Source organism: Microtus pennsylvanicus, chromosome 20 (genome assembly GCF_037038515.1).
Source record: "Microtus pennsylvanicus isolate mMicPen1 chromosome 20, mMicPen1.hap1, whole genome shotgun sequence".
NCBI classification, from domain to species: domain Eukaryota; kingdom Metazoa; phylum Chordata; class Mammalia; order Rodentia; family Cricetidae; genus Microtus; species Microtus pennsylvanicus.
The window spans coordinates 7,238,501-7,255,015 of record NC_134598.1 but is presented as its reverse complement, the minus strand read 5'-3'; positions in this window follow the sequence as shown (position 1 = coordinate 7,255,015).

The window sequence follows — 16,515 nt, the reverse complement described above, 5'->3', positions numbered from 1 at the left end:
TTATGTGAGAAATCATATGTCCAGACTTCTATCAATAGATGATTTGCAAAGGGAACCAAGTCATGTTAATTCCTGGAAAACTATATGCAAATCAAAACTAAAGAGGCAATGCCAAGCATATATGCTTGCTATGATTGTGGAGGAACCATAAATACGACACAAATATATGCATTCTGTGGAAAGTTGTTAAAATCATTATTCTAAAGAGAGGGCGATGTGGTTAGAGAGAAGTAGAGGAACCTCTCTTTCCTCTCCACAGCATTTTCTCCTCTTGAGTATGTTTCATGTTCTTTTTCACATGAGCAAAACCAAAAGGGGCCTGTCCTGGAACTAGCTCTTGTAGACTGGGCTGGCCTCGAACTCACAAAGATCAGCCTGCCTCTGCCTCCCGAGTGCTGGGATTAAAGGTGTGCACCACCATCGCCCGGGACAGGTTACAAAACTACAGAGAAACCCTGTCTCAAAAAACAAAAACAAAAAACAAAACAAAAAATCAAAAGGGGGAAATAGATAAGTCAGGTATAAAACCCTTCTGTCGTCCCCCTGGTCTGTCCTTTTTGATAGTCCCAGACATCCTGAATGACCGAGACTTTATGTACTGTTCTCCCCCACACGGGGAGCTCTTGAAATCCTGAATTTCTCCATAATTCGTGGTACCATTGAACCTTCATGTTCTGCCTCAAATCTGCCCCATCCAGTTTGCTACTTCTCTCATTGGTACACTTCCCTGCTGCCTGTTGACTCCTCTCTCACAATCTCTTACACAGGATATTTTTTCTATAGATTGCCTGCAGCACCTTCACCTGCTTTTTCTTTTTTTATTTTTCAAACACCTCACAATTACAGCAGACACTTCATTCTTGAACGTTTTGGCTCTCCCATTACTGCCGTGTTTCAGCAACTTCAGGTGAGTCCTGATTCTCACCATTTGCTGGTTCCTCAATTTAGGCTCTCCATTGCTCACTTACTTTTTTATTTCCCATGCTTTTTAAAAGAACTCTATGTGCTTATTTTTTCTGTATGACATCTCTGTCCCAGACCTCTGCAGTCTCCCTCGTTGTGAAAGGCTGAACGCCGGTTCTGTTCTGGCTCTCATATCTTCATAAGGTCAGGAGATTAGATCAATCTGTAGTTTCAGCTTTTTCTTTGTCTAGACTTTCTTCTTGGCAATAGGAGCTTCATAATTCTCTTTTTAGTTGACCCCAAGTCAAGGCACTGTCTGGGCCCTAGAGTTGGCTCTTTCCTCAAGACTGAAGAAATCCCAACTCAATATTTCTGACTCTGAATTGTGCCTTCAGGTTATTATAAAGGTACATTTATCATCATTGTGGATTTCTCTTTGAGCTCTTCAGGAAAAAAAAAATCCCAGCTGGGCACACCGGGCTCTCCCTCCATATGTGATGGTTCATACTTTCCTCCCAGGTGACAGACATAAGAAGATTAGTTCACTGAATTCTCTCTAGAAACAGTCTCAAAGACCTAGGCAGGAAATAAATTAGTAGCTCTCCCAGATTTTTGCCAGCATACCATCCAACCCATTATTTTCTAGTTTATGTACAGCATAGTTCTTTTATGAGCTCAGGCATGGCTAATGCCATGCAATGCATATGCAGATAAGAACTGATTTTATAGAAAAGGCTATGGGCCTCAGATGGAGCCAGGAAAATCTTCCTTAGACATTGGGATAAAGAAGTGATTCTCAACCAGTGGATTCAACCTTTGACAAACCTGTATCTCCAAAACTATTTACATTTTGATCAACATCTCTGTCTTTATGCCAATATCAAGCTGTTTTCATTACTGCAACTCTATAATAGAGCTTGATGTCGAGGATGGTTATGCCTCCGGAAGTTCCTTTATTGTACAAGATTGTTTTGACTATCCTGGGTTTTTGTTTTTCTTTTCAGAAAGCATCTTGAACAAATGGTGCTGGTGTAACTGGATATCAACATGTAAAAGAATACAAATAGATCCATGTCTATCCCCATGCACAAAACTTTCAATGGATGAAAGACCTCAATATAAATCTGACCACACTGAACCTCACTCCAGAACCCAGTCAAGGCAGCAGAATCACACCGCTGGTTATCTAGGCAAGTTCTAGATGTTCTACTACAGACATTTCTACAGCTTCTATGTAGAGACTCAGCCAACACACTTGAGAGAGGGGACCAGTTGTCACAGAGTGATAAACCACTGTTTTTAACGTGGTGGTCTTAGTTCCTACGGGAGTTTATATCTTCCTGACTCTAACACAGACAATAAGGCAGGCTATACCCCTGTGAACCAACTCAATAGTTATAAAGCAAAGACTTCATACAGCCTTTCTATCTGATTCTTTGTGGAGATCATGAATTGTTGGTATTGGCATTAAAAACAGAGACGTTGACCAATGGAATCTAATTGAAGATACAGATATTAATCCACACACCTATGAACACCAGTTTTTCAACAAGGAAGCTAAAATTATACAATGGAAAAATGAAAAAAAAATACATTTTGATTTATAATAGTAAGAAAATTAATTATAGTTATGAAGTAGCAGTAGAAATAATTTCGTGGTTGGGAGCTACCAGAACGCAAAAAACTATGTTAAAAAGTCACAGCATTAAAACCACTGGGATAAACTATGAGGCTTGATTTCTGGGGCAGCTGTGATCCTTCCCAAATGAGTTCACTGTCTAAATGCTACCAATAAGGAATTAAACCCTCATATATAACTTGGAAAGTGATTCCATTTAGCATCTGCTTACATGATTGTGTCACAATGTTCAAAGGCATTTGCATGTCTAATATTTTCTCTGCAGTTTCAGGGTTCCATTATTCTCTACATAATATGGTACTTACCCCATGATCCTTTCTCACTTCAAAGATTCAAATGGGGAGCTGGGAAGCTGTGTTTGGTGACTCACACTGTAACCCTCTGTCTCAAAAGAAACAAAACAATGTCATAGGAGTAGAATGTCATCCTTATTTATATAACTAAAAGACAAGCAATAAACACTGCTCTAGAGGAAACACCTCCCAGTTCCCTCGATACACAGAAAAAAAGGTAGTTGGGGAAAAGCAAAAGAAAGAACCAAACAGACAACAAACAAGTAGATGCCATGTCTTTTGGGAAAAGTAAAGAAATAAAAACCTTCTATTTCCCTTTTGAGAGATAACTAAAGACCCTTAGTTTAAAAACCAAGCCAAACCAAAACACAAAGAATCACCAAAAGGAGAATTTGTGATTGAGACTTCAGCTTCAAAATCTTGGCAAGCCCAGAACAGTGGTGTCCCTCAGGAACAAAACCTAGCTAGAATGTGCAATGCAATAAGTCACAACCCTTGCTAAAGCTTGCATTAAACCTTTAGCCAAATGTAACACAGGAGATGGATCGTCTTGCAGACAACAGCAATAGCTGGAAAAATAATCACTTAGCCACATATACTTGCAAGAACAGCAAAAACCAGACACACATATTTCTTCAGTGCAAAAGAGAAATAGTGGATTCCAGAGGGCTTATTTTGCAGTCTAGCTGAGCACGGCAAGGGCTTGCTGTGCACATGTTGGTGTGCACCTCTTTGCAGAAAGGGGAAATGCCTGAAAGAGAAAATTTAGAGCTTTTTGTCTGATGTGGGATACCTCTCTTTATGTTGTGATTACCATTGATTAATAAAGAAACTACTTTGGGCCTCTAGCAGGGCAGAACAGAGATAGGTGGGGAAAACTAAACTGAATGCTGGGAGTAAGAAAGCAGAGTCAGGAGAAGCCATGTAGCCCTGCCAGACGAAACATTACCTGGTAAGTCATAACAGCATGATGATACACAGAATAACGGATATGGGTTATTTTAGAATATAAGAGTTACCTAAAAATAAGTTTAAGGTATTGGCCAAGCAGTGATTTAAATGATATAGTTTCTGAGTGATTATTTCATGGTCTGGACAGCTGGGAACCAACGAGCAGCCTCTTACAACACCTGAGTATGGAGTCACATGATGTGGGATTCCTCTCTATATGCTATGAACATGTTTAATTATCATTAGTTAATAAAGAAGTTCCTTTGGCCTATGACAGGGCAGAATATGGCTAGGTAGGAAAACTAAACTGAATGCAGGGAGAAAGAAGGCTGTATCTAAGCAACTGTGCAATTGCTTTGTAACTGAACGTGAGTTTAAACTTTGAATCCTTTTTGCTTCCACTTCTAGAGTCCCCAAACTACAGGTATATGCCACCATGCTGGCTTCTCCTTAACAGGTTTGGGACACAATGTTCCATAGAGCTATAAAGTGAACAGATTGTACAGTATGGCTAGTGGTCCTTCCCATGTCACAATGGAAGATGATAAGCTCTTAAGTTATATATATATATATATTCCTACATTGTTCAAAAATAACTCCACTGATGTCTTTTATTGAAATGTATATGTATTTAATTATCAGTTGAATGTAAGTTGGTTAAATAAAGGAATGCTATAAGGAGAGAGGAATAGTTGAATTCCCCATAGTATATTGGTTGCAAAAGAAACAAGTTAAATTTGTTTTGAGCAAAAAGCCAGCAATTGTTTTTAAGAGTGTATTATTTAACAGATTATAAACTGGAGGCATAGAATTCAAGTCTGAAAAATAAGTCAAGGTGTAATTTTTCTTTTCTCCAATTAGTCTGACTATTTGGGAGTAATGCAGTTTTACACAAAGGGATTCTGCAGTTGTGTTAAGGCATTAATGTATAAGAATAAAAGTCAATGGGAAGTTACTAGATAATAAAGAGGGTCATGTCTTGATTGGCTGGAGGTCATGGGAAGTGACAGAGTAGCATGGCCAACAAATAGTGTGTCAGGTGAATTGGAACACTGAAAGTATAAGATAAAAATATGGGCAGAGTATTTCTTCCCCACACCATTGCCTATTCCCTGATTCCAAAGCTGCTTGTTTTAGTTACTTTTCTATTGCTGTGACAAAATACCATGTCTATGGCAACTTATAAAAGAAAGCCTTTAATATGAAGGTTCATGGTTCCAGGGGGTTAATGTCCATGACTATCATGGTGGGAAACATGGCAGCAGGCATGATACTGAAGCAGTAGCTGAGAGATGACATTTGATCCATAAACACAAGGCAAGAGTGGGAGAGAGGAAGAGAGGCAGGAAAGGAAAGAGAGAAAGTGTTTCAGAGACAGAGAGACAGGGACAGACACTTATACATTTTAAAATTTGAAGCATTGTACTAATTCAGCACCATTGTAATAAAAAAAAGAAAACCTAATATGCAAATTGCAAACAGCCAGTGTATCCGGCAGGATGCCGCAAATAGCAGGTGGTAGATAAATATATGTTAAGTTAATCTGCTTTCACGTATGGCCTTTTGAACTTGGCTGCTATTTAACAATAACTGCAAATTGCACCTCAAATGGCTTAGAATAAATATGTACCCAAAGATGGGGAATGGAGTTTACATGGGTCCCATGGATTGCACTTGCAAGGCCTGAAAATGGCTTTGTGCATTGATGGAAAGGATGAGCGAATGCCCTGAGTATACTTCCGTTGTATTTTTCCGAGCCAAATGTGTGCGGTTTTCATCCAGATGGCTGTGTAGGAAGCATCTGGCTGCGCTTTACACACGGGTGTGTACAGAGCACTCGGCCTCCGCATGTGGAAACATCATTTGCACTTCTAGGATACTTTCACAGCTCAAAGTTAAGAGGGCTTCATCTGCAAACTCGGGTTCTGATCCACAGACAGTGATTACCATGACGATGGTAGGAAGCTTTCCTCGTAATAGAGAACCATCCGCACAGGATCAAAACCTCAGAGAGGGTACGAGTCCCCAGAAACCTAACTGAAATAGGAAATCACAGTGCTTCAGGAAGGTACAGAGAACTTCACAAGCCACCCAGAGACCCTTGAAAAGAGGACAGTCTGGCTAAATAGCAGAATTTGATTTAATCACAAAATTATTTTCTGAAGTCTTTTATTATTTTAGTAAATCATATACTGTGATTCACTTCAGAATATATTTTAGTCCTGTCTCCAATCATTTCCTTAGCGTCTTCCTTACAGTAATTACGAGTTACATTATACTTGTCCTTTAGCCACCATTGCTGATGACTAAAGATGCAAACATAGAAAGTGAGGTACTGAGCGAAATACCTTTACATTTTTAAGTAAAACAAGATATATAATTATGCTGTAATTTTCTTATGCTTCAAGGCCTTTTATAAGAATGCATAAGATTTAAAAATCTCTTTTAAAGCTATGAAGCTGCCATTCATTACTGATGCTATGTATAGCAACTGCAAAAACACCACAGCAAAGTAAAACGGTGGCACTCACACAACCGGCTTCGGTGTCCAGGTGTCTTTGTGGAAATGGTATTAATTTTACAGTGTCTTGGGAACGGAGTTGATGGTCCACACATAATACACAGTGTCATAAACGTCCTCAGCAAACCACACTCCCAATTGCAAAACCATCACACGGAATTCTGCCTAATGCCATTCTGTGCTCGGCAGGTGGCTAGAAGGTGGCTAGAAAGCTCTCGCAGTATCACCCACCTTTCCCCAGAGAAAGGAGAGATCAGACAAATAAAATTAACTGAAGAGGAGCGCAGTAAGAAGAGAACATGCTTTGATTTCAGGTGTGCTGAATCTACAGGATGTGTTGACTACAATCTCACCCCCCCCCCATTCAGGCTGCCCCACAGCTGTTTCTCTTGATGTATTTAGAACTTACTAGTCACATGTTAATGTCATTCCATGAATATGGAGCAAATTTTCTTCCTTATTTGTTTCACTCAAAATTGTAGTTTAAATACAAGTCTTTTGCAAATATATTCCAGACTAACAGTACTATAAACCCACCAGACCTAAACCTGGATGGAGCAGGACTTCCCTCTCTTAGGACTGGAGGGGGGAGGGAGGAAGGGGAGTGCAGGAGTGGGGGGGAAGTGGGAGGAGGGGAGGAAGTGGAAATTTTGATTGGTATTACTTATAAAGTAATAAAAAAAATAAGGAAAAAAATAAACGCACCAGAAACCTTTTTTTGTTTGTAGTATGTAAAGATATCATAAGAAAAAGTTCTTATACCAAAAGGGAAGCCCAATTAACTTTGAGTCATAGGCAGCTCAGGAGCAGAAGAAAATGCATGTAAGTATGATCGAGAAAAGGGTCCTTTGCCTTGGAAAGGACAGCTTGCTTTGCTCTGTGCTTTTCCAGATGTAAATTCATGAAGGTATTCTTTGATTGGTTTTCAATCATGAATCTCTGCATGCATGTGTCGTATGTCTATGTGTCTTTCTGTGTACTTATGTGTGGGTGCCTATGGAGGCCAGGGGAGGGGGATCAGATCCCTGATGCCAGAATTAAATATATTTTTGTCTGACAGAAGTTTGTACTGGGAACCAAGCTCATATCTTGTGGTGACAGTAGACACTCAAGCCCTGGCACTCCTTTGCAACCCTTATGCTTCTGAGTCATGGACTAGCTGAATAAAGACACAGTTGAAGATTCAACGAAATTCGCAGAAGTTCTGGTTCAGTGATGCAAAGATGTGAGATAGAAAAAAAAATGTGTTGCACTGAAGAAAAAAATCTGTGGGACCCTGTTAGGCTATTAAGAAATGGAAAAGCATTCCATGAGGGCTCAGATCTAATCAACGAATTTAAGATAAAAATGGTGTATGGAAGGAAGGGGTAGATAAGGAACAAAGAGGAAACATAGCATTAGCTATAAGAACCTGTGTTATTATTGGTAGGTCTCTTTTTGGTATATTGTAAGATAATTCCTGAATTACTTCTATCTGTTGATCATGTGTAATGTTTCATAGACCTCCTCTTACTTAGTAAGGGACCTAATAGCAGAAACTAGAGTGTGGGAATTCAACCGTTTTCTTTTTCTTTCTTTCTTTCTTTCTTTCTTTCTTTCTTTCTTTCTTTCTTTCTTTCTTTCTTCCTTCCTTCCTTCCTTCCTTCCTTCCTTCCTTCCCTCCTTCCTTCCTTCCTTTCATTCTTTTCAGTTTTCAAAGCTGGAATACTCTGGGATTCAATTATAAAAAGAATAAGACATGATTGGCATGATTCTTTTCTGGTCTTCCATATCTGAATGTAACCACCCCACCTTGTGACCCCTGGGACATGACCTCATTAAGTTACTAACCTTGTTATTGAGCTCATTCTGCATTCCAGACAGACCTTGAACTCCAGATCTTCCGAGTTTGGCCTCTCTAGGAGCTGGCAGCACAGGCCTGCCACTGTTTAATTGTTGTTCTTATTGTCGTATAATTTTTCTTCTTGTATAAATTTCATTCTCATCACTTTCACCATGTTTTAACAGGATGTGTGTATTCCTCCTGTTGCAAGAGGTTACCTTGAGTTGTTACTAGTATGAGTGGTATATACTTCAACAGTTATTTTGTGTCTCCTTCCAGATTAACATAATTGGGCTTCCCAATAAAGAACTTTATTATTTTAGTCATTATAATTAGATATTATCCTTTCTCATTCACATAGTGAAATATTTTCTCAAGTATAAACTGAAGTTAACTTTTGTGCGGTCATGTAGTACAGTTAGTTTAGCATCACTCAATGGATAGGATGGTTACTTTTTGCTATTCTAATACTTTTCACTTTTGTTGAAAATTATTTGATCCGTGATGAATGAATACGTATCTGAACTGAGTTTAGTTCTATCGACCTATATATCTATTCGTATGTGGGTAGCAAACTCTTCATTTCTGTGCTTTTATGGCAAGTCTGTAGGTCAGGTGTCTAAATTATCCAAATCACTGTTTGGTTTTAAGAATTGCTTTTGGTATAATAGACACTTTGCCTTTCCAAATGAATTTTAGAATAAAATAATCATTTTCCACCCAAGATGTTCAGCTGTGTATTTGATTGAGATTGCATCTAACCTGTGTTGAAGGGTTTTACATCAACTTGACCCAGACTAAAGTTATTCGAGAGGGCTATAAGCAAACCTGTAAAGCATTTTTCTTCATTAGTGATTGATGGAAGACGACCCAGTCCACTGTAGGTGGCGCCATACCTGGGCTGGTGGTCCTGTAGTCTATAGGAGGGCAGGCTGAGCAAACCATGGAGAATAAGCCTGTAAGCAGCATCCCTCTATGACATCTGTATTAGTTCCTGTCCCCAGGTCCTTACCCTGTCTGATTTCCTGTCCCGATTCCCTTAAGTGATAAACAGCGATATGGAAGTATAATCCAAATAAACCCTTTCCTCCCTGACTGCTTTTGGTCATAGTGTTTCATCACAATAATAAAAACTCAAACTAAGACAAAAATCTGTTGATCAATATAGACCATATTAGCAATTTTGGCTTTTCTAATCAAAAATTTTATATATTGTTTTTCTGTGTAGCCCTGGCTGTTCTGGAACTCACTCTATAAACCAACTTGGCCTCAAATTCATAGAAATCACCTTCTTCTGCTTTCTAAGTGCTGAGATTAAAGATGTATGCTACCACCTGACCATTTCATATTGTCCTACTTATTTTGTTTTAAATGTTTTCTCTGAAGTATTTATAGTTTTCTTTGAAAATGTTATGCATAATTCTTATTAGATTTACCAAAATTTGCATTATGCCTTTAATATGTAATTATACATCATATTCAATGTTTTTCCACTAATATTTTGATCTTCTGTTATGAACTTGTGTGGTAATGAGGCCGTTAGTTTGTTTATTGGCTGCCTGGCAGCTCAGACCCAAAATAATCACACAGAAACCATATTATTTAAATCACTTCTTGGCCCATTAGCTCTAACTTTTTATTGGATAACTCTTACATCTTAATTTAATCCATCTCCATTATTCTGTGCATCACCACGAAGTTGTGGCCTACCAGCAAAGTTTTGGCATGTCTGTCTCCGATGGTGGCTCCATGGCTTCTCTCTGACTCTGCCTCCTTTCTCCCAGCTTTCAATTTAGCTTTCCCCACCTCTATTCTGCTCTGCACAGGCACAAGACACTTTTTTAACCAGTGGTATTCACAGCATACAGAGGGGAATCCCACATCAAACTTGTTTAATTGACTTATTTTATTATCTAAGTTGCAGAACCATTTTGACAGTCTAAAAAATTAAATTACTGTGAGTAAAGAAATTAATATGTAAAAGATTAAATAAAAATATGTACAAAGTTTACTTTTTAGGCTAATCATTTTACTAGCCACCTTTGATTTTTGCATCACAAAACAATGTCTAAATAATTCTGCAAAAATAGATAGTAGAACAGCCACAGCCCCTTTTCAAGATCAGAGTTGCCCACAGCTGATATTTTTACATTTTAATGAACCATTTAATATGAATTTAAACTTCAAAATTGAAGAAATATAATTAGCATCCTCAAAAGCCACAGAATGCTAGAAGCAGCGTTCATCCCATAGTGAGGCCAGTCCTCATAGCCGAATGCTGCTCTTTCTCTGATCAGTTCGCCAGGGCTCCATATGGAATGCCTTGCTCTAGACCAGGTGTTAAAAAGCACAACATGATGGCCCAGAAAGCTGATAAAGTGGTTAAGAGTTGTGCTTGCTTTCCCAGAGATACCTGGTTTGGTTCCTAGCACCTCCATGGTCCTTCACAAATGTCCGTAACTCCAGTTCCATGGGATCTGACACCCTCTTCTGGCATCTTCAGGCACCAGGAATTCACATGGTGTACTTACACATATGTGGGCCATATATTTATATACATAACATAAAAATAAAATAAACCTTAAAAAGTTTTAAAGTTCAGCATAATCCTGGTAGCCTGTGGCACACAGGAAGTAAAGGAAAGACCGGGATAATTAATTGGTTATATCCAAACTTTACTAGTGTCAATTTAATGTATGGAAGTCTCCATTGGAATAAGATGGGATGATTTGATCACACAAATAAATACAAATGAAGTCCCTTAAAGCAAAATAAATATGCATTAATTTATCTTTATCCTTTTTATCTTATATCTTAATTTTATTTGTTTTACATTTATCTTTACCATTTATCCTGTTCTTCATCCTTGGAAAAGATAAAGCAAATTATGTCATTGAAAGTTTCTAGAGAATTTTATGGAGGACCAGTGTAATGTCACTTGGTAGTCTTCTGTAGGTTTATGGAATTCTTTCAAGGCTAATAGCAATACTATTGTAATGACACAGTAACTATCACCTATTTTCTGACTTCACAGGAAGGGTCTGCAGGGAGGGGAAAGAGTTTTCCTCATCTAGCTCATGGTGAGCTGGATGCTGTGGCTATCAGCCTTAACTCACTGAGTATGTATGTATTCTCACCCTTTTCTCTTTCACACAGAAGGAAGTCACCTGGCCTGTTCCAGTTTTTCACTGCCAATTTCTTTACTCTATAAAGAATATATTAAAAAGTATAAAAGCATAACCTCCCTATGGGATTGTTCAAAGATGAAACCAAATGATCCATCTTTATTGAAGCTGCTTCACTCAAAACCTGACACACTCTACACAGCCAATAGCGGTGTGTGAATGTGTGAATGTGGCAGTTTGAATGTGAATGGCACCCATAGGCTTATATATTTTATGCTTGGTTCCCATTGGTGTACAGTTTAGGAAGGCTTAGAAGGTGTGGCCTGTTGGAGGAGGTGTGTCACTAGGGGTGGGCTTCGAAATCTTAAATGCCCAGACCCAAGAGAGACATACATAGATCTAATCTCCATGGGAAGTGAAAAAGACAAGATCTCCTGAGTAAATTGAGAGCATGGAGACCTGGGGGGAGGGTTGAAGGGGAGGGGTTAGGAAGGGAGGGGAGCAGAGAAAAATGTAAAGCTCAATTAAAAAAAAAAACAAAAGCCCAGACCAGGTCCAGTCTCTGTCTCTGACTCTGAGATTTTGCCAGTAAGATGTAAATTTTCAGATACAGCTCCAACTCCCTGCCTGTTCTGGTCATTGTCATGGACTCACCCTTTGAAACTGTAAGCAGACCCCCAATTAAATGATTACTTTTGTAAGTTGCCTTGGTCATGGTGTCTCTTCACAGAAATAGAAAAGTAGCTAAGAGAATACACTGTTAAAAATTAAATGGGAGCCCAAACTATGATTATTTATCCTCAAAAACTTTTAGGCAGCAAGAATCAGGCTGGTTCTTATCTTCTGTTGCAAAGCAAGAACGGTGCCAAGAAACAGTATAATGAAATCTAAAAATGCTTTCTTTCTAAATGAACATTTTCTCACTGCATAAGGTATGACCTATTAATCCCCCTAATCCTTAAATCTCCTTACATGCCACAAGGAAGGAAGGGAGTGTTACATAATTCCTAATTAATGTTTTTATTCCTATGATTCTTGCATCTGCTCCACTAGGGACAATGCAGAGTTCCCAAAGAGAAGGCCTTGGTGTCATCAATTCCACAACAACAATGTTATTTTGAGCAGCAAAAACAATTTATTGAAAATGAAGAAAAATGTAAATGACTCCTATAAAGAAATTAAATTAATGTTAGGTACTAGAACACAGATGTTCTGTCTGCCATACCTATGCAACCATGTCATTAAATTCATATCTCTAATTAACAGACATCTGTTTCTTGTTTCAGTTTTGAAATGATTCATTGAAACCATTTGCAGAAATAAATATAGTTGTGAAGAAAAAATGTGTCTGACCTTTTGTCTCCTATTTTTTCTTTGTTATTTTTTTAAAAAAAATAATCAGATGACTGATTCAATGATTCAAAATTAAGGCACCTCGGATGTCTCAAAAACCCATCTTCTTAGTTTCATATCCTGTACCAAGAAAATAGTCTATAGTTAAACATAAGATACTGTAATATCAGGTCATAAAAACAAATTGTTGAAATTTCTGGGTAAGATAGTCTAATTAATTTTGTAAAAAATGCAGATTAGCTAATAGTGATAAGCTCCCATTTATCAAGAAATATTAATGTTTTGATTTAATTAAGTAAATATTGTTGGCCATCTTTCCATTAGAGGGCCACAATGCAGTAGACAAAGAAGAGGGGTAAGGCTTTGAATAACATAGAATTTAATGAACTCATAATTATGATAGTAACTTTAATATTTTGGTAATTAGCTTCTCCAAATTCCTGTTCACTTCACAAAAATGGCAATGATATTGAGATAAGCATTAAGGGGTAGTGTATAAGTCACAGATACATCCAATGCCTGTCTCTAAAATATGTTATTAATAAATAGCCACTTAGTGTATCTTATTGAAAAACAGGAAGTCATTAGCTAAGATTTGTCTCCACACTTTTGAATCACTCCAGAAGAACTTGTCCTCTCCTTTGTATACAGATAAACTAAAATTACCTTAGGAATGTCATTAGCAATGGATTTCAGCCAACACCAAGAAGCTGTGTGTTAGCCAATCACAGGGGGCCAACTTATCATGGCATTACTACATAAGACAAATGTCTAGCTGTAGCAATTTGGAGATTTCAATGTTCCTTGATCTAGCCTCTAAGAGCCCATCTCCACACTGATGGGAGAAGTTCTCTCTACATCTCCTCTGCCTTTGAAAGCTGCTCAAGTCATAATCTGAAAAACAAATATATTCTTAGAAAAAAAAACAACTGTACTAAGAAAACTAAGTGTACAGTTTGAATTTACCTTAAAATATACTTCACTTTTCAAGTTCTGGACAGTTTCTTACCATGCATATTTAGGAAACTTGACAGAAACACTTCCACCGATCCTTCAGTAAAAGCTTTAAGTAAAATGAATGAAGAAAGCTGATCTGCCGTTAAAATGGAAAAGAACACTGTAGAACTAAGTAATTTTCTGGAGATCATTTTTCAGTGACCTCAATACTTACTATACAAACACAGAGGCAAATACACGTGAGCGCGCATGCTCATTTTACCTTACTCTTAGAAATATTTCTCTCCCTTTATTGCTTACTTTTGAGAAGACAATTACTCTGAAATTGAGTGCCTGCACCCCCAGTCTTGTGCTCTCAGGGGAGGAACAAGGGTTCTGATAGAAAAATTTGTCAGCATCATTTCTTCTGGAGTTTTCTATGTAGTGTTTATGGCAGGCTATACTCTCTCCAGCTATACCACGCCAGCCTGTTTGAATGCAAAAGCCACGACTGTGTGGACACACTGATTACTTACCTGAAACTTTGTAGCAAAATATGTGTATGTGTGTCTGTTTGTAACAGAGAGACAGAGAGAGAAACAGAAACAGAGACAGAAAGAGATACAGAGATAGAGACACATAGAGATATGGAAAATAAAACACATTACCTGTCTTAAATCTATCTTAGCCCAAGGCAATGATCTGCAGAAATGCCTTTGCTACAGAATGATTTTACAGACTTCTATTGGTCAGGTAGACTCAACCCAGGTAACTGTAATTGGGTCAACTTATTTTACACCCTGTGCCTTTTATCACCCTTGTCTATATGTAATTACTCTATCTTTAAGGAGCTCCAAAGATTGCTAAGACTGAGGAGAACATTGGACTTCATTAAGGTCTAAAATGATGGTTTCTAATAGCCAAACTGTTAAGCAGTGTCAGGACTAACACTGAGGAATTTAATAAGAAATGTTCTCAGCATGAATTAGATATGCTTGTTGTTAATTTTATCCACTTTACCTTAAATAAACTATGGTATTCAGAAATATCGATATGTTCCATTTTTGTTGCTCCTATATTTATTGCATTCATTTTATTAAGGGGATCTCTGATCCTCTGATGCTAACCCTACATTATCTTTAAAAATAGTGCAAAGAGTGTTTCTGCCACAGACTTTCACCCTTGTGCTAAATATACAAAAAACTGAAGAAAAGAATTAACATTGAAATGAAAATAAAAGCAACAAAAATAAAAGTTCAGTGTAAGCCTCCAGTCCTTTGCCTCTGTTTCGTAAGCCTTTTTGTTTCTTCTGCAATCTTATATGGAAATGTGCGAGAAACATGGGGAAATTTTTGGACTTTATGAATTGCAAAACATTACAGATGTGATTAATTATTACATCAAGGGTAATGCATTTATCAGTTCTCTTTTGACTTTTGGACACTTCTACTTCACTTAAAACTTGTGAAAAATTCTGGATATAATTTGTATGCCATATTTTCCTGAAGTAATTGGGTGCTTACGAACATCACTAAGCATCCATCTAGGGCATTTGGACACGGGCATGCTGATGAATGCATAAAATAGCTACTTCTATGTGTTTTCATTATTTTCTCATGATTATTGAATAGGAGTAGAATGTATTTTACTTCTGCAACCTGTTAGCGTAATGCTTCTGACTTTCTGTGTTTTGTATCTGTGTGCATGTATAATATATTAGCAACTTGAAAAAACATAATTTGCAACAAATTTCACTTCATCAACCAAGATTAAAATAATGAGACTATTCAAACAAAGATCTTTAACATGATTATACCATAAAGAGGTGCAGTTCCATTGGCAGGCAGGACACTGTATGGCCCTTTTCTTATTTTTTACTAGTGAAACATATTGGATAGATATAGTATAAAGTGTTATTATTTGATAACATAAACCATATGTCTTATATATGTTTATCTAATTGTTTAAGTATTCTGTAGTACCTTCAGCAGACATTTTGATAACAAGCTATTTCACTAGTACAGGCCATTCACAATTCTGTCCAGCTTGACCTGCAAGAGCCTTTGCATAACCCAAGACCCTTACAGTTCCCCGAATATCACCCAGAGATGGTGCATGATTCTGTGCTCATGCCACAGGGTATTGATATAAACATAGTTCACAGTATTTTCTTACTGCTCAGATTTGGAATTATGCTCATTTTGAAGACTTAGGTTTGGAGTTTCTCCTTATTTGCGATCTTGTTTGGTAAAGGGAAGTGTTTTTGTAGATTTTGTTTTTCAAATTTACAAAATGTGAAGTTGCAAAGTTAGTATTCAAATATGTAAGATGATACGACGAATAAATTACATGAAAGTACACTTGACTAGGGAAGTATAAGGAATCCATTTAAAGACTAAAACATGCTAATCTGAAATTATCCCATAAACTTCTATGTTACTAATTATGGAACAGACAAGCTTTTTTTGTTGCTGTTGCAGATATTTATGATTGACAATAAACTAGGAACCATTAATGGAAGGTTAACTAATGGTCCTTCATAAATACCTGCACAGCAGTCCTCACAAACTACAGACGTATGTTACTTCTTTATAACAATAGTGTTCACATATAAATAAGTCTGTGCACATTGTGAACGAATAACATTTTTGATTATCTGGTGAGTGAAACTTTTAATCTCACAAATCCCTTACACATGGTGACTCTCTACTCTGCTCAGAGATAGGAGGTGAGAACTCAGCCCATTGTTGCTAGCTGTGATGATGGGGTAGAGGGCTATGAATTAAGGAATGCTGGCAACATCCAGAAACACTAGGAAAAGCAAAGCTCTGGCTTTTTCCCCGCCAACACCTGGAAACAGCCAGCACTACTGGCATTTTGCATTCAGCCTATTAGGTTCATTCCAACAGAATTTAAGATAATAGATTCATAGTTTTGAGGTGGATAAATTAGTGTGAATTTTCTATGGTAAA